The following is a 23,563-nucleotide window of genomic DNA, read 5'->3' as shown; positions in this document are numbered from 1 at the left end:
CAAAGATGGTCATTAGTATTGCAAAACTGAACATTCAGAAGTTTAAAACTGACAATGTTATGAAAAGAAGCATTAGGAGATTGCTCTAAGGAGAGAGAGGGAGAGTAATTTGCATCTTAATGTGTGGATACAAAATCTGGAAATCTACCAAAGGTGGATATCTGAATGTCTTTGAGGAAAAATTATTTATGAAAATATTAAATACGAAGCATAGCTGTAAGATTCATTGGAGTGTTTGACAGCACCTGTGTGTTACAGTCACCCAGTAGGATGATGAAAATATCTGAGATATGTAAAGAATTAAGCAAGAGCACCCATAGTCTGATTCAAGGGAATAATTAAAAAAAACAACAACAACATGAAGACTGTCCATACTGACTGCTGCTCTGAAAGGTTTTATAACGTAGAGGATCTACAAAGAGCCACATAGAACAGGCCAGCATAGCAGAGATTACAGAATCACAGAATCACAGAATTTCTAGGTTGGAAGAGACCTGAAGATCATCTAGTCCAGCCTCTGACCTAACACTAACAAGTCCTCCACTAAACCATATCCCTAAGCTCTACATCTAAACGTCTTTTAAAGACCTCCAGGGATGGTGACTCCACCACTTCCCTGGGCAGCCCGTTCCAATGTCTAACAACCCTTTCGGTGAAGAAGTTCTTCCTAAGATCCAACCTAAAACTCCCCTGGGGCAACTTTAGCCCATTCCCCCTCGTCCTGTCACCAGGCACGTGGGAGAACAGGCCAACCCCCACCTCACTACAGCCTCCTTTAAGGTATCTGTAAAGAGCAATAAGGTCGCCCCTGAGCCTCCTTTTCTCCAGGCTGAACAAGCCCAGCTCCCTCAGCCGCTCCTTGTAGGACTTGTTCTCCAGACCCCTCACCAGCTTCGTTGCCCTTCTCTGGACTCGCTCAAGCACCTCGATGTCCTTCTTGTAGCGAGGGGCCCAAAACTGAACACAATACTCGAGGTGCGGCCTCACCAGAGCCGAGTACAGGGGGACGATCACCTCCCTAGCCCTGCTGGCCACACTGCTTCTTATACAAGCCAGGATGCTGTTGGCCTTCTTGGCCACCTGAGCACACTGCTGGCTCATATTCAGCCGACTATCAACCATCACTCCCAGGTCCTTCTCCGCCAGGCAGCTTTCCAACCATTCCTCTCCCAGCCCATAGCTCTGCTTGGGGTTATTGCACCCCAGGTGCAGGACCCAGCGCTTGGCCTTGTTGAACTTCATGCAGTTGACCTCAGCCCATTGGTCCAGCCTATCCAGATCCTCCTGCAGAGCCTTCCTACCCTTGAGCAGATTGACACACGCACCTAACTTGGTGTCATCTGCGAACTTACTGAGGGTACACTCAATGCCCTCATCCAGATCATCGATGAAGATATTAAAGAGGACCGGCCCCAGCACCAAGCCCTGGGGAACACCACTAGTGACCGGCCTCCAACTGGACTTGACTCCATTTACCACGACTCTTTGAGCCCAGCTATCCAGCCAGTTTCTAACCCAACGAAGCGTGCGCCAGTCCAAGCCAAGAGCAGCCAATTTCTTGAGGAGAATGCTGTGGGAGACGGTGTCAAAAGCCTTGCTGAAGTCAAGGTAGACCACATCCACAGCCTTTCCCTCATCCACCAAGCACATCACTTTGTCATAGAAGGAGATCAGGTTCGTCAAACAGGATCTGCCTTTCATAAACCCATGCTGACTGGGCCTGATCGCCTGCTTGCCCTGTAAGTGCCATGTGATGACTATCAAGATAATCTGCTCCGTGAGCTTTCCTGGCACTGAGGTCAAACTGACAGGCCTATAGTTTCCCGGGTCTGCCCTCCGGCCCTTCTTGTAGATGGGCGTCATGTTTGCTAGCCACCAGTCAACTGGGACATCCCCCGATAGCCAGGACTGCAGATAAATGATGGAAAGCGGCTTGGCCAGCTCCTCTGCCAGTTCTCTCAGTACCCTCGGGTGGATCCCATCCGGCCCCATCGACTTGCACACATCCAAGTGCCGTAGCAGGTCACCAACCATTTCTTCATGGGTAGTGAGGGCCACATCCTGCTCCCCATCCCCTTCCGCCAGCTCAGGGTACTGGGTATCCAGAGAACAACCGGTATTGCCACTAAAGACTGAGGCAAAGAAGCACCTCTGCCTTTTCCTCATCTTTTTTAACAAGGTTTCCCCTTGCATCCAGTAAAGGATGGAGATTCTCCTTAGTCCTCCGTTTTGCGTTGCTGTATTTGTAAAAACATTTTTTGTTGTCTTTAACGGCAGTGGCCAGATTGAGCTCCAGATGAGCTTTGGCCTTTCTAATTTTGTCCCTGCACAGCCTTGTAACATCCTTATAGTCCTTCTCAGTGGCCCGCCCTTTTTTCCGAAGATTATAAACCCTCCTTTTTCGCCTAAGCTCAAGCTAAACTCTCTGTTGAGCCAGGCTGGTCTTCTTCCATGCCAGCTTGTCTTTGGGCACGTGGGGACAGACCGCTCCTGCGCCATTAAGATTTCCTTCTTTAAGAGCACCCAAACTTCCTGGCCTCCTCTGCCCTTCAGAACGGCCTCCAAAGGGACTCTACCAACCAGTGTCCTGAGGAGCTCAAAGTCAGCCCTCTGGAAGTCCAATACAGCGGTGTTACTGGTCCCCTTCCTGGCCTCACCAAGAATGGAGAACTCCACCATTTCATGATCACTCTGCCCAAGACAGCTTCTTACCACCGCATCTCCCACCAGTCCTTCTCTGTTTGTGAAGAGAAGGTCTAGCGGGGCACCTCCCCTGGTAGGCTTGCTCACCAGCTGCATCAGAAAGCTATCTTCCACGCTCTCCAGAAACCTCCTAGACTGCTTTCTCTGGGCTGTGTTGTGCTTCCAGGATATGTCAGGGAAGTTGAAGTCCCCCACAAGAACAAGCGCCAATGATTTTGCAACTTCTGTCAGCTGCCTGTAGAACTCCTCATCCATCTCCTCATCCTGGTTCGGCGGTCTATAACAGATCTCCACCAGGATGCATGCATTGTTGGCCTTCCCGCCGATCCTAACCCAAAGGGACTCAACCTTATCATTCCCAGCCTCGAGTTCCACAACATCGAAAGATTCCCTAATATAGAGAGCCACACCACCACCCCTTCTGTGCTGCCTGTCCCTTCTGAAGAGCTTATAGCCAGGCATTGCAGCACTCCAGTCATGAGACTGGTCCTACCACATCTCCATGATGGCAACCAAGTCGTAGCCTGCCTGCCGCACGATGGCTTCCAGCTCCTCCTGTTTGTTACCCATGCTGCGTGCATTGGTGTAGATGCACTTCAGCTGGGCCATTGCCTAATCCCCCCGCCTTGCCATTGTTCGCCCTGGCACAGCTCCAACAAGCCTTGAGTGAATGAACAGCTGTGCGAACGGCTGTGTGGTGCTTAGCTGCCGGCTAGGGGAAACCATGACAACAGCAATGTAGTCATGTAACCAAATTGAAGCCAAAACTTTCAGCCCGGTCCTTGACCTGAACAGGGAGTGAGGATCCGTATCCTGGCATTTATACGTGATAGTTTATGTGCAGCCAAAGTAAATACTGCAGTTGGAGGTCATGGCACTAGATTTTGAAAAGTCCGGCATAAAGAAGAGATCTCAGAAAGGCAAATTTAAGCAACATTAATGTCAAGCAAAGTCTTTCTGATTGCTATATTCTTTATCTGTCATGACTAGACAGATGAAAATCTATGACGGCAATTTTGCCTTTTAGGTCATTTTCTTTTTTATTTTATTTAAGTTTATTGATCTTATTTTAACAGGCTCTGTACTAATTTTCCTCACAGAATGACTAGCAGAAATATGAGCCTTACGTGCCTTTTGTATTTAATTCATTAGGTCAACTCTAACCACTAAGCCAGGTTATTTCTATTAGCGATAAGGAGCAATTGAACCTTAAACATTGAAACCTAGGTTGATGAGCCTATTCCACAAGGTCTCATGACTCCACACATGTGAAGTGAAATCTGCCAGGTGGGGATCATTTGACGTTTGCTATAAAGGAAGCATGAGGAGTATGGGAAGACTTGCCACTCTAGGGGAGTATGAGGTTCAGGTTACTTAGGGTGCTTTTCTACTGTCCTCATGAAAGGGAATCAGCGTTCCTAAATAGGCTGCTTTTTCCTTGTATTTTCTACAATCTCTGTGAAATAGTTTGGGACACTCTATGAGCTAGTAACATTGGTGGTGACTACTCAGAATTGGAAAACCCTGGTGGTGCTACTTCCCCATGAAGTTGTTTGGTAGTAAATAAAATTCAGAAGCTGGCAGGTAAGTGTTCCTGGGTTAAAAATTTGACATGGGTTGGGGAGCTTGAGAACTTCTTTGACCGTGTCTGTAACATGGAACTTGAGTTTCTTTAAAGTTTTTGTCACGTGATCATGGATAACAGATCCAGTTCCTGGTCCCCAGTTCCTGGTCCCCAGTTCCTGGTCCCCAGTTCCTGGTCCCCTCAACGCATTGTAGCAACCGTTTGGATTTCTTTTGCTTGTTCGAATCGCTTACCCAGCAGATGGGGGACTTGAATTACCCAGACAAGTGGACCAGTGCTCGTGATTGTGAGGCTATTAGCAGCTGCTCGTAGAAGGCCTTGTCTACTTCCTCCTCCTGATCTGGAGACCTGTAGTAGATCCCCACCACCATGTCTCCCATACCAGCCCACCCCTTAATTCTTACCCACAAGCTCTCCACCTGTCTATCACCCTCCCCCAGCTGGAGCTGGGTACACTCTAATTGCTCCCTCACATAAAGGGCAACCCCACCCCCTCGCTTCCCCAGCCTGCCTCTCCTAAAGAGAACATGTTTGATCCACATCTTGACTGCGTTCCAGTCATGTGAGCTGTCCCACCATGTCTCAGTGATCGCAACGAGATCGTGGCCCCACAACCGAACACAGATCTTGAGCTCATCATGTTTATTTCCCATGCTCCATGCACTGGTGTACAGGCATTTTAGGGAAGCAGCAGGTACAGTTACCCTGGGGGGATGCAAGAAGAAGATACTGGACAGGGGATTGGGAATGCTACCTTCTCTGAGGAGCCCTCAGACAATCCTATGGGAGAGCTCAGAAGTTTTTCCCTGTCTTCAACAGTGACAGTGGTGTGAAATGTGTTCATCTGATCCGTGGCAGTATGGAACAATGCTAGGGCTGCATGGTATGATGAATGTGACCTTCTGTCCTACAGACCCTTCTATAAGCACAAGTCTAAGAAAAACAGAGTGGTTAATGTACATGTATGTAGTTCTTGTACCTTGCAAAGGAATGTTTTAGCAATTTGTGTCAATAGAGAGCTTGAAGGGAAATGTATTTGTAGGCTTTTACTTGAAGTCTCTGATATCTGGGGGGGTTCAGAATAGCTGCTAACTATTATGACTATTGCATGGGACACTATGCAAGTCTCTGGTATCTGGCCAGGAGACTAAGGAGACGGGGAAAGCTGAAGAACGACTAAAAGAGAAAGCTTGCAGGGGATGCTGCACAAGTCTCTTACAGCCAAGCTGGACAAAGGAGAAGGACCAGAGGGAGGAAGACTATGAGCCTTCAGCATGAGAGACCCCCAGAGGGACCACCGGAGACTGGTACGCATGCTCCAGTAGGAGGGTTTGGATTCCGGAAACTAATTATAATCACCCTGTTTTTTTTTAGAAGCAGTAATGAATATGTGTTAGCCTAGGAGCATAAAAATCAGCTGCTTGGTGCAACTGGTGTGCATCTTGGTGGAGCAGAGATTCCCGGCGCACCCAGCACTGTTTGCTTACCTCTATTCCTTCAATAAATTGTAAACTTTGATTATAGTCCTATTTGGGACTCAGTCATTTATAACAATACCTATAGTCTGCTGCAGGCTGAAAAGTAGCCTGTGCCTCAGGTGCTGTTTTCTGCCTTTGCTTTTGTTACTACATCCCTGTAAGTCTTCAAAAGGGAAATGAAGTTATCCTATTCAGAAAAAAACACCATACAGAAGAAACTTCGGTTGTTTTCAGGGCCTGAATTCTCACTGAAACCAAAGGCGGGTATAGAATCATAGATTATCCCGAGTTGGAATGGTCCCCTAAGGATCATTGCCAACTCCTGGCACCACACACGTCTACCCAAAAATTCAGACCATGTGACTAAGTGCACAGTCCAAATGCTTCTTAAATGCCGACAGGCTTGGTGCAGTGACTACTTCCCTGGGGAGCCTGTTCCAGTGTGCGACAACCGTCTCAGTGAGGAGCCTCTTCCTGATGTCTAGCCTAAGCCTCCCCTGCCTCAGGTTGACGCCATTCCCTTGGGTCCTATCACTGGGGACTGAAGAGAATAGATCAGTACCTGCCCGTCCACTCCCCCTCGCAAGGAAGCTGTAGACTGCGACGAGGTCTCCCCTCAGCCACCTCGTTTCCAGGCTGAACAGGCCCAGTGACCTCAGCCGCTCCTCATATGTCTTCCCCTCTAGGCCCTTTGCCATCTCTGTAGCCCAGTATCTTACTGACTTGAAGAAACAGGCTTTAATCTATCCTGGTTTGTTTACTAACGAAGGAGCACAAAAGAGATGTGTGTCCTTGCCTCTGAAGAGGAGGTGAAGGAAGAGCCAGTGTAAGGAACACAAAAATCAGTTGCGCCAGGCTAACACGTGGTTGTATCTGAGCTTGGAGACTGCAACCCTCTTCAGACTTCCAGAGCTAGAGGAACACTTTGGCTGCAGCCTAAAAGCCACGTGTACATAAGCTCCCACAAGCCAGCCAATCTTCTTGCCATGACCTGCCAGGAAACAGCAATGTGGGCATGTAACCAAATCAAAGCCCAGACCTTCAGCCCAGTCCTTGACCTGAACAGTGAGTGAGGATCTGGATCCTGGCATTTATACGTGATAGCTTATAGGCAGCGGAAGTAAATAGTGTAGTCAGAGGTCACGGGGCTAGATTTTGAAAAGTCCTGCATAAGGAAGACATCTCAGAAAAGCAGATTTAAATAACATTAATGCCAAGAAAAGTGATTCTGATTGCTATATTCTTTATGTGTCGTGACTAGACAGATGAAAATCTATGATAGCAATTTTGCCTTTAAGGTCATTTTCTTTGATTTCTCTATCTGTCTGTCTATTTATTTATTTATTTTAACAGGCTCTGTAGTAATTTTCCTGACAGAATGGCTAACAGAAATACGACCCTTGTGCAGCTTTTGTAGTTAATTCATTAGGTCAACTCTAACCACTAAGCCCCTTGTCAGGTTATTTCTATTAGTGATAAGGAGCAATTGATCTTAAAAGACTGAAGCCAGGTAGAGGAGCCTATTCCACGAGGTCTCTTGCTCCACCCTTGAAATCTGCCAGGTGTGGGTCATTTGACCTTTGCTATATAGGAAGCTTGAGGAGCTGTGGGGAATTGCCTTCCCAGGGGGAGTTTGAGGCTCAGGTTGTCTAGGGTGCTTTTCTGCTGTGGTGGTGAAGTGGGCTCAGTGTTCCCCAGTGGGCTGCTTTTTCTTTGTGTTTTCTGCCATCTTTGTGAAATGGTTTTAGTGACTCTATGAGCTAGCTATGTTGGCGGTGCCTTCTCAGTGCAGTAGAACCCTGGTGGTGCAACTTCCCTGTGAAGCAGTGTGGAAGTGACTCAGGTTCAGAAGCTGGCAGGTAAGTGTTCCTGGGTTCTACAGTTCTTTAATGCTGAGGAGTTGGAGTACTTCCTTCAGCTTGTCTGTTTTCAGTGAAACTACTCATGGATTCTAAGCTCCCTTTCCAGCCCTTAAAAACATAATAGTAATAATAGTAAATAAACCCCACCAAGTCAGAAGCTCCAGTGCTTACAGGTAAGCCTGACTTCCAAGAATGTTCTTAACTACTTGTTAAGGTTGAACATCAGGCAGTGTGAAAAAGGTGCCTTAACGTGAACTCAAACTATGCCTTGTGGTAAGTAGAAACAGACTGGGAGAGATACTGGTGGCATTATCGTAATTTTCACTAAGTGGAAGTCGTGAGACTGTGCTGTTCATAAAAGAAATGCCGTTTTCACAGCATGTGAGTCAAAAGCAGTATAAAGAAAGCCTCTCCTCTTCCCTACAGGCCTGCATGTCTTGGCTGCGGAGAAAGTTTTGGAAGAGGTCCACCAACTGAGAGAATTGATCCTCCTCCCCACCTGTAGAAACCAGTGCCTGAGGTATCGAAAAAGTGTCCTTCTGTGAAAGGAAGATGACAGAGTGGGAACAGGGCCTGTGCCACCCTGCGGTTTTGCCAAGGTGATGGTGCAGAGGATGGGAGATAAAAGGACAGAAAACTGAGGCAGACACTTAAAGGCATTGCTACATGAGTTGTGAATAACAACAAAGGGGCGGGAAAAGGGGTTGTGTGAGAAACGTGCTGCTCCAAATGACACAGGGCAGTCATTAGGGTGGGCTGGGGACCTGATCTGTTCATCCCCTTTTTGTAAGAAGGATTTAATAGGACAGGGAGAAGGTTTATTTTGGTCTTAATACCCTGACCCCTGTGCACAAACCCATGAGAGACAAACCCAAGCAATCACTGCATTCAGGCCTATTTTCTCCATATACATTTGACATCAATAGGAAGGCACTTGTGCTGCTTTGTATACTGAAGGTTATAACTCACTGTAAAGGAAGGACCTCTCTTGTTCTTTTCTATTCTCTATACTGCACTCACTATATTAATATTTTAATCTCTTCCAAAAAAATGAGGTAAGTGTGATGGCTATTATCATTTAACCCCTGCCTTAACAATATTGGGGAAATATTGTTAATGAGTTCTTATGTTTTAGCCTGTCTTGCACACAAGATACAAGGTGGTGACTTTGTGTGACCCTTTCTGCAACAAATGTTTTTGTATTTTCTACTTTGACCTATGCTTACAGAATTTTGTTTATCTATGTATATGTTATCCTGGTAGAATATAGCAAAAACACAACTCTGTTACACCATAACCTCATATCCTTTGTCCCCTAGCTTTCAGGTTGACATGATGTCACAGAATACTGAGATCTTAGATTTAACTTTGAATCTATGAAAAAGCAATATGGGGAAGTGGAGAATGAGTTTTCTGTGCCTGGAACTGATTCTGATTCCCCAAAGATGAGTAACTGGTTAGAGCTTCTGGAGAACTGCAGTGCTTTGCTGTAAGCTAGGTAAAATGGAATGTTATAATCTACTGCAATTCAAGACAGACAACTGCCTGACAGCAAGCATTTGTCCCAGATGCAAAGATGCAAGAGCATCAGTGACAATCCACAAACAGTCCTCAGTTATAGACTGAGTCGGCCACTTCAGAGTTGTGTTTTCAGAGTAGACTTACTACCTCCTTACTGAGCTCTTCAAGTAGCATCACCTACTTGTTTGCATCAGCTTCAGCCAGTGTTTTTGTGAGTTGCTGCTGTCAAAAGAATAAGCTATCTTGATGCTACTGAGTATGGTCAGATGCAGTGAAGTGTAGCTCACACTTGTCTTAATATTGCCTAAATGGTTCTCCTAAAGGCTGCATCTGGAAACTGAAAAGGCAGGTGGGAGACAGAACTTTCACATGACTCAATGTAAATCAAGGATTTGGTAGCAATAGGACTGCTTCCAACCACTCTTGAGTTTGCACCCTCTGGGGCGACTGAAACCTAAACACTCAAAGTACAAATATAGCGGTGATAAATTTAGCATATACTCTGGGTAGAGAATATAGTAGTGAAAAACATCTCTTAGAGCTCTAATATATGCACTTTTGAAATACAGTGCACTAAATCCCTCTTCGTTCCCAGAAGTATCACAGTAGTCTTCCAGCCAGTACTGTCCTCTCCTTGTATACCTCCTAACTTACTGAGAACAGGCAGATAAGAGAAAATTTCATTTTGCTATTCTGTTAGTCACTAATGTGTCTGCTGGCTTAATTATCAGTTCATTGCACAAAGACAGCCAAACGAGTAAACTTGAGCTGTTAATCTTTGTCTTCCTGGGACAGATTCAAATTAATATTCTGGTTTTCAATTCTTCCCACGTTCATTTGTAGTGGGTCTGGATCTAGCATTCTCCCTCTTCTGCATGGAATTCTTGTTCTTTCTAGCAGCTGCTAGATATTGAACAGCTAATTATATTTATGCAGTGTTTTATTCTTACCAAATGATCTGGACAGAATTTAATATTAATTACCTGTTGTTCTAAGCTTTGCATTTAACATTTCCAGATCTTTGACCTGCTCAATACCACCCATAATTTAGGGCATAACCTCTGTTACTTTTTTAACTTCCTTATTCTAACTTTTAGACATCTTACGTTTATCACTTCTAAGACATACACATACCATTTTTTTCCCATTTATTTCCCATCCAAAGGAGTGTATTTTATGCCTTCCTGTTCCTGACTGGCTGTTCCCTGCAGTCCTGACACATCAAATTGCACACCTCAAAGCTTTCTCAGTTTTCAAGTTCATTTATATGACAAAGATGAGGACCTAATGCTAAGCTCTGTGCTGCTGCATTTGTCATCTTCCTTTAACATTTACGATCATTCTCTGACTTTGTAAGCAAGCAATTTTGTTAGCCAGATGAGTATTACTTCCTTACCTTCTTACCCTATTCATTAATAATGTATTTGGTACTGTATTAAAAGCTTCCTTGGAATCCAAGTGAATAATGTATACTTGTTTATTCTTGCCTGGTTTTGTTGTCATTTCCTCAAAGAAACTAAGCAAATTTGTTATGCATTATTTTCATTTTGGTGATCTTCACACTGAAATATTAAAAATTCTATTTACATGGAGGGTCTGGGCAGTTTAACAAAGCAGAAACATTTTTCTTGTATTTTTAGATACCTTTCATAATCCCATAAGCATCATTTAATATTTTACTGAGACATTAAATAAAGCAATGTATTTGGTACAGTACCCAATGCAAAAAATACAATTTCACAAAATAGAAAAGGAACTACAGCCTAATAGAGAACAAAGCAGATTCCATCAAGAAATACTTTGAAATGTCATGAAACATATATTTTATACACAAAAATCTGCCAATCAAGTTTTTACATCAGTTACAGTTTCGTAAAGTACCCTGGGGTGCGACTCTGTAGCAATGTGAAGACAACAAACGAAATACGAGTCTGCAAAAATGTCACAAACACATAAAATCCAAAAAGCACCCATTAAATTTGATGGGGGAAGAATTACTGCTCCAAATTATTAGGCTGTTATATATTTAGAACTGGAATTCCTTTAAAACTCGTTGCCATTGAAAGCCCTATGAATTCAACAGGGATTCACAGTGAAAAGAAGCCTGACTGGAGATGTTTGCTGCACGCTGCTCTTTGCATCTCACTGGAAGTTCTGCGGGCATGTTAAGGGCCATATAGATTTCAGAGCAACACTTTTTTTTTTCTTAGGTACTTCATACTTTTTTCTTCTTCTTCTTTTATTGATACAGAGTTTAACAAGAAACAGAAAAATAGGAGTTCTCTTCTTTTTGACTGCTTGAAATCAGAACGAGGCCTATTTCCAGCCAGAGCGTTACTGCTCTGTATGCAAAGCATGGTCCCATAAACTTGACCACTATGGCCAACTTCACAAATCAGTAGTCAGGCTCTAGCTTAGAGGACAGGTTCTCTAGACCTTTGTGTGACTTAATGCTTTTATTATGCTGGCTGACATGTCCTACCATTGCTGCTTGAGGTTTTCTGGACCCTGAATGACAATCACAAGTGGTCTCTTGGACCATTCAAGCCCAAAGCTTCCTGAACCACACTAGATGTATCTGTAACTGGGGAGCCAAATACTGACAGAGTTGATGTCTCATACATAGTATTGAACCAGTGGGTAACTTTCCTGTCATACTTTATCTCCTTTCAAAGACAAGACCTAGTTTGTATTGTATGTTCTAGGGACTTTGCCAGTCTCTGGGACTTAAGCCATTCTTCACAAGAAACCTCTGTCCCTCTAACCATTAATTTGATGTTATTACCAACACACATACTGTCATCCCATAACTGACTCCCATTTCCAAATCATTTATGCTGAAGAACATGTCTGAAAACACTAAATCTTCGCTTGCAACGTCCTCCACTATGAAAGCTCACCATTTACTTTGATGCTTTCTTTTTTATCTTTTAACCAACTATTTATCCATGCAAGTAGCTTCCATTTGATGCCTTCACTGTTTATGCTCAGAATCCCCTAGCCTAATGATGTCTTTGGAAAGCTTTTTAAAGCCTGCCCTCCACATCCATGGAGTCCCACCATGCCTGTCAGCATTTTATTTAAACAAATCATAATCATGGCCTAGCCAAAGCTCAGGTTCAAATGCTCCAAAAAGAATAATAAAGCAGATATTGTTGTGGAATTTACTTGTGACAGGTCTTTTCTGTTTTCTAGACATCTTCTTCCACATTGAATCAAGAAGCACACCCTTTTCAACTACCTTTTCTGAACTTTGTCAAAGGCCAACATGAAGCTTAGGCTGAAGCCTCATAGTGTGCTTAAGGCCCATCAAGTAGTGTTCTCTGTGGGAAACCCCTGGACACCTGCCCTGTCCTTTCTTGGATTCCCTTTTCTACCATCAGTCTCATCACGCCCTGTAAGTGTTCTGGCTTATCACACCTTAACCCCAGCCCTCAGGACTAGCCCAAGCCTGAGGCTGGATGCATGTTACATTTAAATCCTGTTATGGGCAGAAGGGATCGTGCCTTATAGAAGGAGGTAAGAATGCACTGTTAGTCCCTTTAATGTTTTAACAACCTAATGGTAGAAATCATCCCATTAATGCAGAAATAATACATTAACAATACAGTTAAAATCATTGTATATAAACTTATTTGTATCTACTCAATTTCTCTGGTGCTGTGCTCACCTTCTGTATGTACCACTGGGTCCTAAGGTCAACAACTTCCATCTTCCCCCACCTTCCTGGACAAATTGCAGCAGAAGTGGGGGTGTTATGAGTCCCTGGCCTCCCACATCTTTGCTTGTAGGAGTTTGATGTTCGTGGGGGAGAGGAGGTCATTCCCCTCTGTTTTGGGGTCTGCTTGTGTTTTCTTACTATAGTCTGCATCCTTCTCATTGAAATCTGCCCCACAAATTCTCACAACCTCTTTTAAAGTAAAATAAATAAAAAGCTATTGTGAGAGTATGGGTATCAGGCTTTTACAGTGTAAAGTATCCACAGAGCCAAACTCAACCCAATTAGGCATGTGATCACTAAAAGACAATTGTAATATCCTGAAAAAAATCCCAAATCAGCTCAAGTCAAGACAAGCCCAGGTAACTCCTGTTAACTCCTGCACTGCCAGGTCACTACACAGTTTCTGGCCTTTTACTAGTATTGGCAAAATCATATTTACTGAGCTACATCCGAATGCACTGAAAAGCTTTCATCAGAGTTGTAAGGTGGTGCTTTCCTAAGCAGGATGCTAACTCTTCCCAGATAAATCAGATCTGTCCAGGTGTCCCCTAATTCTGTTCCTTATCATTGTTTCTAGTTATTTGCCATGTCAGACTTACATTGCTACCATTCCCCAGATTTTCTCTGGAACCTTTTTAAGGAATTGATGTCACATCTGCTGCCTTCCAGAAGCAAGGCAATTTAAAGCAATAGGTTACACCCTGCTGTGAGTAATTCAGCTCTTTCGTCCTTGAGTTCCTTTAGAAATTTGGAGTGAATACTAGACAATCCTGGTGATTTTCACTTTATCTATTTACTCCATAATCTCTTCTACAATAATTTCAATTTCAGACTGATCTTCTGATGGGTCCCCTGCCAAGAAGGGGTCTGGTTTCAGAATCTTCCCAGTTCCTTCCACAGTGAACACCAATGCAGAGTTCACATAGTGTTTCTGCAACGACCCTGTCTTCTCTGAGTACTCTTTTATGCCCTGAAAACCAACTGGTCTGACAGATTCTAGCAAAATTCCTGCCCCTGATGTATTTTGTAGAGGAAAGGATTAGTAATTTTTATTCCTTTGTTACTTATTCTTCTGGTGCTTTTTGGTCTGCCTTGGTACACTTTCACATTTAACCTGCCAGAGTTTGTAACTATTTCTTCTTGTGTCATTTGAACATGACTTCAGCATTTTCAAAGATGTATTTTTGCTTCTAACAACCTCTCTTACCCTGCCGATTAGTTACACAAGCTTTCTTTTACCCTTTCTGAAGTCCTTCTCAAGAGAAAGCACGTATTTCTAGTACAAATCCTTAAGTAGATTCCTTGGTGCCTGTACAGAGTTGAGACTGACTTTTAACAAACATCCTCTGTCTTACTTTGTTACTCTTTTTTTTAATTAAAATAAAACCGTAGGGAAGAAGTGCCCAGGAATAAGCTCCTAGCTGTTCCTTGACCATGCTCTAGTCTAGGAGATTGCTGGCAGGGATCCCTTCCTCACAGCTGTGTCTGTAGAGAACCAAAAAATGAAAACATGGGGAGGTAGGTGCATTTGCTGCCGGGCTTCCCAGGCTTTTATCTGCCTTTGCTTTGTCCCCTTACTGCTGTGGATAATCCACCCAGCCGCCTCATATTTCTCTCTCTCAAAACACTATAAGTTTTTTTGAATGGTTGACCCTGTTTGCATTTTTTTTGGCACCTTTACTGCCATTTTGGGACTGTGGTAGTGGGGAGTAACTAGACTTTGTCTGCTGCCATGCCTGGAATGACAATGGTAATCGGGGTGATGCTTTGCTCAGTAAGGCTGTAGCAGATAGGAGCCCGTGCCTTGGGCTTCCCTGCTAAGGCACCAGGGAGAGCTCCTCATGGTGCCTGCTCAGTGACCCAGCTCCTTCACAAGCCTTTCACATACAGGGACAGTTGTGACAATTACAATGAACACTAATGAGATTGTGCAGAAGGAAGGTGTAGGGCTCTCCTCATATCAGTGGAGGGACTGTACACACTGCAGGTCACTCAGCCTCCAGTCAGGCTGGCAGAGGGTCTCCTGCTCGGGGTGACGGCCTGCTGCTCCCAAGTGTACCATGCCTTATGGTGCGAGAGAACTGCCATCCAGTCTGGGGAATCTCTATCATTGCTAAGAATTCTGATACTTTGAAAAATTATGAGGTGTAAAAATAACAATAGATGGGGATTCGTCTCATTTTCTTTCTAGGCTAGATCTTTAGACTTCTTTTCTAAGGATCCTTACTACTCAGGTTTCTCTGCAACCCAGCTCAGAAGCCTTTTGAAGAATTGCTGGGGAAAACCTGAAAAGATGTCAGCTGAAAGACGAAATTCAGAAGCAAGAACTTTTTTCCATGCTATGGCACTTTCCAAATGAGGGCAACCGGTAAGAAAATTGAAAGTTTGGTTTCCGCTTACCATATTAATTAAAAAAAAAAAAAAAAAAAAAAAGTCAAATGTGAGAATAAACATGTAGGATTAAGCCATTCTGACATATTCTAAATTTGGGATGAAAGAGATAAGCTTGTCACAGTGTGCTCCCACAGAACTTCAGGAGATAAGATTCTTGAGACTTTGATCAGTTTTGGCTGATCCTGAGCTGTCATTCAGTGGTTTATATCCCTGGAATATATATATATATATATAGTCATGGTTACAGTATGTTCCTCCTCTAATATGCATGGATCTCTGCTCTTCAGAAAATAAAATAGTTGAACTTCTTTTATAAGATACCAAATCAAGATTAAGTTATTGAATAGTTTAAATACTGTTTATTATTATTACTTATTTGCTCTCTAGCAGTGAGGCAACACCTTTATCACTTACTATATCCCATTTCCAGCACATCTGTTTTGAGCTATAGCACATCTTACTTATTTTTGTTCTCTGCATTAGTGTTTGCCAGCAGGTGGTCATGAGTACAACAGAATTTCTTTGCAAGCAGTCGGTACTACTGACAGGGTTTCTTTGGTCCTCTTGCTGTTGAATTATCAGGAGAATAGAGAGGAAAAACATTTTTAGAAAGCTGTGTTGGATGCCAAGTAGAAACAGAAGACTACTTCCATGAAGAAACCTTTCTTTACTAGGTACCTGATGCACTACAACTAGCTAAATATAAATAGCTTTATTAATATTCCTTACAGCTTCAGGCTTTGAGAATAAAAGCATTAGCTCTTACGGACCGTAGTAGTTCTCATATAATCTGCAGCTCATTTCTGCAGCCATCATCTTTCATTTGTCAGCTCAGAAAAATTGACAAACTCAATGTAATGTCTGTTATTGACTGCAAAAGCTGCTATTTTCCTGGTAATTATCTTAGTTCACGCCACAAGTCTGAATTTAAATGCATAATTCAAATTCTTTTGAAGTTATGAGATTTTAGCCATTCCATTCCTCTGTATTATGCTTGGCAAATTTAGGTCCTATTTAACATTTCTAATTATTTATTTATTTTTATATTCAAGGAAATTACACTTGTCAAGCTATTCCATAAATACATAATCTTGCAGTAAGAATTTATTCACGGAAACATATTGTCATCTTCACATAGGCAGAAATTATGAGTCAGCTCCTTTCCCCAATAAATTATTTCTTCATTTGCCTTGTGATTTAAGGGACTTTCAGACTCACTTGGTTTACTTTTTAAAAGTAGTTAAAATTCACTTTTTAACTACAAAGTCTAGAAAGAATGTTTTTTCTGTAAATGACAGCTCACATTTTCACACTACTATTTACTGGCTCAGCCTGTAAGTAAAACGTCAAATATCACAAGGTTGGAAATAAATAATCAGAAATGGTAATTATGAAAGCACCATAGAAAGAAGAACTTTGATAACTAATAGTATAATTAGCAACTGAGAAAGCAATGGAAATTAATGTTGACAAATTGTCCTTTAAAAGTATACCTGGAGTTGCATTTGTTTGCAAAACTGAAAGTAAATCTGTTTTCTTGTGGAAAAAAAAATATCTAAATTTGAAACCAGAACAATATAATTAATTCAAATGACAGCTATTATTATTATTATTATTATTATTGTAAAATCCAGAAATGTAGCTGTCTAAATAAAGTAAACAACAGCCAGTCCATGAGATCCATTTGGATAAGAACTGAATTTTAAATGAATCTTGAATTTGAAATGTAGGCTTGTAAAATGTAGAAGTATTCTATTCTAGCATTCCTGCAAAAAGGTGAGGTAGATAATCTGATGAAAAATTATGGAATGGTCATCTTAGACTATGAAAAAGTACAAGACTTTGTAAGAAAACGTGGGTGCTGACATATAGTGTGTATATATATATGTTAATGTATAATACATAATATGAATAATATGTAATTGTCAATTGTAAGTTAGTGATAGCTAAGATTAATTTTTTATATTTTGTAAAAAGCTTTGAAAAGAGACTCAATAAAATTTTGCTTTGCCTCTGTAATTGGCATGTGATTGTAATCGGAATGTGATTGTAATTGGAAGTGCTTGGATATCAATGAATGTTATCTTCCTGACTAATGAAAAATTAAGCAATGTAAAGGGGAGTAACCTGAAATGAGGTCAGAGTTCCTGACGATTTTTTTGCAGCTGATTTCTGCAGATGAATCACTCAGGAATCTGTCTTGGAAAGGTAGGAAATGCCACAGACTATACAACTGTAAGGCTCCGTCATCCTACTGCCTGCCCAATGAAGTGAACCTAACCACTGTATGGGATATACTAATGTAATAAAACATCTGTGGGTGTAGTTTCTTCCCAAGCTCTAGGCAATTTATGTGTGTTTTATATGTTGAATCATGAGATTTTATATCCCTCATACATTTTAATGCTATCTGAAGTAACTCTTACTATTATTTTTATTCATATAGAAACCAAAGTCTTTTAAAAGTGCTATTTAGCTCTCATCTCTAAGATGTCTTTCAGACACAAGTTTATAGGTTAATTATGTATCAGATTTTTTAAAAATCATTATTGTCTATTTTTTCTATGTGTCTTGTATTACAAAAAAAGAGTAAATAATGAAAAATATTTTACTTAGTCATAAACATTATGTATTACATCTTCTTTGGTAGTATTTCATTGTATCTTCATTCTCCTTGAACATGGAAGCATCTAATTGTCTTTGTTTCCTTCCATCGTATCTTTTCCCATTCTCTTGTATCCTTTCAAATTCTGGTAACAAGAATACTGAATACAGTATTTATGAAATGCTGATGGCAATATCTCACCTTGCAGTGTTTTGGAATAGCACAACAAACACAGATACACAGTTTATTTTTATTCCTAGTAATGTTATTCAGAGAATATGAATTTAACCTTATGTCTTGGCCAACAAATCTAATTCTTGAGATTCTTCCCAGGACTGGGTTAATGTGTGATTGTCCACTAGAGAGCAGGCTGAGACCAACAAACCCATTTTGTTCTTGTCATAAACTGACTTTGAACCCAGGTGTCTTAATGTAAATCGTTAGTACTTGAAAGCACTGCACCTTCTAGCTTCAGCTGTGAGTGTATATACTGCTATCATACTTGATGGATATAGCTTGTGAAGCTTAGTGACCTAAGGTGGTGATAATAAAGTATTCAGGAACCTGGATAACATTTTATTCTGTCAGTATGGTTTTCTTGCTCTGGTGACATCAACTAATTTGTACTGCTTTACAAGGAATTTCTGTATCCAGCTTTTTAGCCAGAGTCTCAGTTTCCTTACACCACTTTTACTTTTTTCTGTCAGACTGAATTTCTTTCAGAAAGAAAATATTGCTCAATATTGATTCCATTGTGCTAGCTAATTTCAGGTTCTTGTACTTCATCTGAAGCATCATTCAAAACCTAAAAGAATTTTCTAATGCAAAATCCAAATAAAATAACTCACATAATATCACCCAAAAAGAAAAACCTCCATTTTCTAATCCTTTAAAAAATCTAAGGTCAAATTAAAAGGCTCTTTGCATTTTAACCATAAAAAGTTACACTAACAAGGGTAAAGAGTTTTCAAAAAAAAACATAGAATTCTTATATTTTTTCACCTATATTTTATTTTGCTTGTGTAAGACATTCATCTTCTGTGGAAAAATGCTGACCCCTGAGGACAGATACACCAGTGGAGAGATTTAGAGTTCTCCTTGCTATTCTCCCTACAGAACCTATTATAGGGGTATATAGGATTTTTTGTAGAAGTAATAGGGAGCCTCTTAGTTTGCTTCCCTGTAATTGAAGAATATCACATTTCAATTCCCTTTGCTTCCTCAGTTTTGAAAAAATAAAGTGCAAGTGTTATTTTAATTCCTTTATCTCCCTACGTTGCTGTGAAGGCTGGCCTCGAAAGACAATTTTTATTCAGTACTTTGAACCCTATCAATATTCTCTTGTATTCTGAAAAATAAAAAATTGAAAATATGTAACTAATGCCTGTCCTCCCTTTCCACGATGTATAGTCCATCCACCTCGGAATTTGGTAACTATTCCTTCTTATAAGGTCACATCCTCCTTTTTGCATCCTTTACCTAATCATATGTTTTCTATAGCCCAAAGCTGCTGTGGCTCCATGCTATAATTCCTCATTTACCATACACTGTTTTTGCTGTCTGAGTCAATACCTTTCTAATGTGAATATGCTTTCATTTATAATGGTTTCAAAGGTACATTATATATTTTTTTTTAATATGAATACAACCTGAAAGATAAAAAATCATGTTAGTAGAGACAAATACCCAGGTTGGGTTATTTCAGCCTGAACAAATCATGTTTGTCTGATGTAGACAACTAAAAGCAGAATCTCATAATGGGAAAGTGCCAGGAAATCTTGAGAACGAATCACACTGCCAACTCTGCTTATAAAATAAATTAGGTTTACTAATGATTATATTTCCCCTCATATCTATAGATGGAGCGCAGAGTTCCTGTTCTTCAAAGCTGGGATGTCAAATGTATTTCCTGACAGCTCCAGCTCACTTTTCATTATTGATAAGTTAAAGCATCGTGGCTGTTAGCTGCTCTTCAGTAATTAGTTCAATGAGTTTAGGAAACAGCCAGAGCTTGAGTAGGAATAGATGAAAAGAACTCACAGATAATATGATAGTAGCACCTGAGCTCCCTCTGCCCTGCTGCCAACTAATGCTGGGACGTCATAAAATGAAGGCTCTCTGCCTTCTGCTGCACAGTTCGCTTGCTGCTCTGTCCTAGGAATTGAGCAGTTATTACTGAAGACAGGAAATACCTCTGGTGCTAATGAGTATTTGGGGAAATGGAAATACTGGCAAACTTGGAAGGCAAATAGGTCAAAGATCTCATCATGCTGAGGTGAGGAACAGGACAAAAATAGGGTGATAACAGCAGTTCTTTTTGTTTCTCTTAACTTAGTTTAATTTTGCAACCAAAGTGGTGTGTCTAAGAATCCTGAAATACTTGTCTATTTTTTTTTTAACCATGATCCAGAGGGTACCTGAAAAAGTAATTTATATCTTTCCACAGGATGGGTTTAGAATGCTTACTTAAAACTGTCCATGCTAAAGCCCATATAAAGATGTAAGAAAACGATTCTGTAGAGCAGCTCTTATATGAAGATTTAAGTATTATCACACTGTAACAATGAAATCTAAAGGTACAGCTAAGATAAATGAGAGGAAATGATACATTGAAATTGAAGAACTCTCTAATAGAAGAAAGCTAAAGCTTACCATAAACAAAGAAAAAATTGAAAGGAACAAGAAGAAAGGCGGAGAGAAAACCTACCTACTGAGGTAAAAGAAGAGAAGCATAAAAGGAACTTTTATCAAGGAATTTAAAAAAAAAAAAAAAAAAAAGACTGTATAAAGCAAACCAGTCCCCCAGATATGAAGGGATACATGTGTTCAAGATTATTTATATGTGGTGGCAGAGTAAAGACTTCTTTCTTCAGAATGTGTCTGATGCAGTGAGTACAGGTCATCTTATAGTCCAGCTAGAGTTACTACAAGTTGATGCATTGTAAGAGATTTGGGCACTTAGGCAAAGTTCATGGAAGTAACATAAAAAGCCATGGCATCATGACAGGAAACCATGGTAAAGTGGAAGGTACAGAAGTTGAAAATAATCTTAGTTATCAAAAATAGCCTTGAAAAATAAGGGGAAGATAAGGAGAAATAGAAAGCTGTGAAGTACGTAGGCAGGTGCTGAATACAGAAGCAGCATGCCAAGAAAGTGAAATATTATATTGAAAGCAGAAAATTAATTTCTCACTTCTAATGAGGGAATAACTGTGATTATGACTAGTATGGGTGGTCAAAGAAGGTCATTCATCTTTTGGAAAAAAACATGAGGGTTGCCAAAAGACTTACAGTCTGAGACTTTGTATCTCAGTTTACTTTCCAAAGGATGACCTAGCAACATTATCTGGGATTTATTCTTGATAGAAGTATGAAGAGATCACATGCGGTATCACCGGTTTTTCTAGCACTTGTCTCAGTCCTGTCAATTATGCTACCTTGCATAAAACAGGGAATTTGGCTTGCAAGGGCAGGTATGAATGGAACAAGGAATTTAAAAAGTAGAGGACTGATCAGAGTCATAAGTAAAAACATTAAAAAAATAGAGAAAGCAGCAGCAAATAAGATATAGAAAGAACAAATCTAGCTGGAGAATATACTGATATCAAAGTAATGATGAGGCGATCAGGACACTGGGAAGAGAGTATTTCCTGATATTGGAATGGTCAGTACGAATAAAACAAGTAAACAGTTAGAATTAGCAAAAACACCATACGTTCTTAAAAATTTTAGGTGAGATGAAAATTTGCTGTGATGCTAAAAATCGAACAGAAAACTGTTTGTTACCCCAGTGAGAATAAAGCGCAAATAAAAGGCAAATGTCTGAGAAGACACTTAGCTGCTATCAGCAATGTGAGAAGCTGGATTTAGGGAGTTGATAAGCCATGGAAATTTTGAGTCTGGAGGACAGAGAATGTGGTATTCAAAACAGATAGTGTTAGACTTGGACAGGAAGGAAGAAAACTTAAATCTAGCTCTCGGTTGTAGGTAAGGTAATACACAAATCAGCAAATCTAAAAATAATAAAGAGAACAGATTTCCATTTGGCCTTGAAAATCAGAGAAATACCTTAGTATTGCATGGATTCTGTCAGAGATGCTCAACATGCACAGTTTTACTGACTGCATCAAGTGTTTTTGGCATTCTGTGTTCACAAACCTGTATAACTGTAGGCATCTAAACACAGACTTGACATCCTGAATTTTGGCACTTGAGTTTGTAAACAGTGGGTTTGCAACAGGCTTGTACCTGCACCAAATATATCACAATATCATCCTACTTAGTTTTGATCAAAGGATGGTAATAATTTAAAACTCCTGTTGCAATTCTGAAATGCTTATGCTCCCTATACAAAATGATATGTTATACAAATCCAACAGGTTTTTGCAGTCTATTAATGGGCTGCTTTACTAACAAGCTGTTGCAGCTAACCCTGTTTAGGTCTTCCAGCAAGAGGGTTCCATCAACAGGAGTTTGTTCACAGAACAAAGCCTTACATTGCTACAAATGTCATTTGACCAGTGAGGAAGTCATAAATTCATGATTAAATTGGCTATAGAAATTGAGAAGTTCAGCATATATGAGCAGCTGCATTTGCATTGAGTGTGTTCTCAGTGTCTAAGCAAGTACGGAAGAAAAAGTTTAACCCAAGTAGAAATTCCTATTTGGAAAAATATTTGGATGATGAGACTTGCCTAAAAATGACCCCTTCTCTAACTATGAAAATTATCCTGTCAGCTAGCTGTATTTCTCTGAAAGACAGGTAAGAACCAGATGTAAACAAATAGGCAGATATAGACATATTGTCATATTTATTTGATTTTTTTTTCTAAATTTAGTTATTAGTTTCTGAAAACATCATACTATTAGAGAGAAAAAAAAAAAAGGCAAAAACTCAGCAATTTCTTTTTACTTTTGCCTTAAGTTTTGGGATTGATTTTAGGGTCATCTAGCAAACTGTATACTCCATAACCTGGCCAATAGCAAACATTACTCTCTGAGTAAACTTCTGTATATGCTACATTAACAAAGTTAAAAGTGTTTGTTTGCAAGCAGAAATAATATGGGGAGAAGGTCTGAAGCCTGGAGAGGGTCTGAAACTCCAAACTCAACTTAGTTTGCTTTTATCAAAACCAACAAAAGGTAGAAGATGAACATTTCCTAAGCATTAAGCTAAAAATATAAACATCCTGACAGATGGTTATACATTTAGCATGTCTTTCAAAGTTGCATCGCTTCTCATTAAGAAGAGCATCTAAAATATTTGTAATCAGCTCAGATTGTTTATTGACATCTATACAGCAAGTTCACAATACTTCATGCTCAGGGCTTTCATCTATGAAATCAGAGACAACCAGAAAAAAAACAAAAAACAAAAAACAAAACTATAAAAGAGTACCTGAGGTACTCCATTCTTCTTCATATACATCCTGCTTCTGTGGAACAAACAAGGAATGTGTAAGGAAGGGCTAAAATGTCAGATACAAAATTAGATGAAATTCAGCCTATTTGAGTGCATGCCTTTCTTAACAGGAGCTTTGAGGTAGAGCGTTCCAGTTCTATCACAAAGATCTGAATGGTCCTGAGACAGATGAAGGATGCAAATAGACTTCTAGATCACAGTGTAAAACAAAGGTAGTAGAGATGAGGATTCAGACAATTAGCTGCAGAGGAGCTGCAAAGTAGGCAGACACC

At 40.6% G+C, this 23,563-nt stretch overlaps 2 long non-coding RNA genes across 2 annotated transcripts in view; both read left to right on the top strand.

Annotated features, from left to right (window-relative positions):
• The window catches only part of LOC137856212 (uncharacterized), a 128,359-nt gene extending 108,951 nt beyond the window's left edge, over positions 1 to 19,408 (top strand). Inside the window, exon 3 of the long non-coding RNA XR_011096283.1 lies at positions 8,055 to 19,408. This is a non-coding gene — a long non-coding RNA (uncharacterized lncRNA). The remainder of the gene's footprint in view (positions 1 to 8,054) is intronic.
• Positions 3,400 to 5,323, top strand: LOC137856208 (uncharacterized). Its single transcript, XR_011096281.1, has 2 exons — positions 3,400 to 4,287; positions 4,847 to 5,323. It is a non-coding gene; the product is annotated as an uncharacterized lncRNA (long non-coding RNA).
• Positions 19,409 to 23,563: the final 4,155 nt, after the last annotated feature.

Source organism: Anas acuta, chromosome 4 (genome assembly GCF_963932015.1).
Source record: "Anas acuta chromosome 4, bAnaAcu1.1, whole genome shotgun sequence".
NCBI classification, from domain to species: Eukaryota; Metazoa; Chordata; class Aves; order Anseriformes; family Anatidae; genus Anas; species Anas acuta.
The sequence above is the reverse complement of the archived record's forward strand: the minus strand, read 5'-3'. Positions and strand labels throughout refer to the sequence as shown.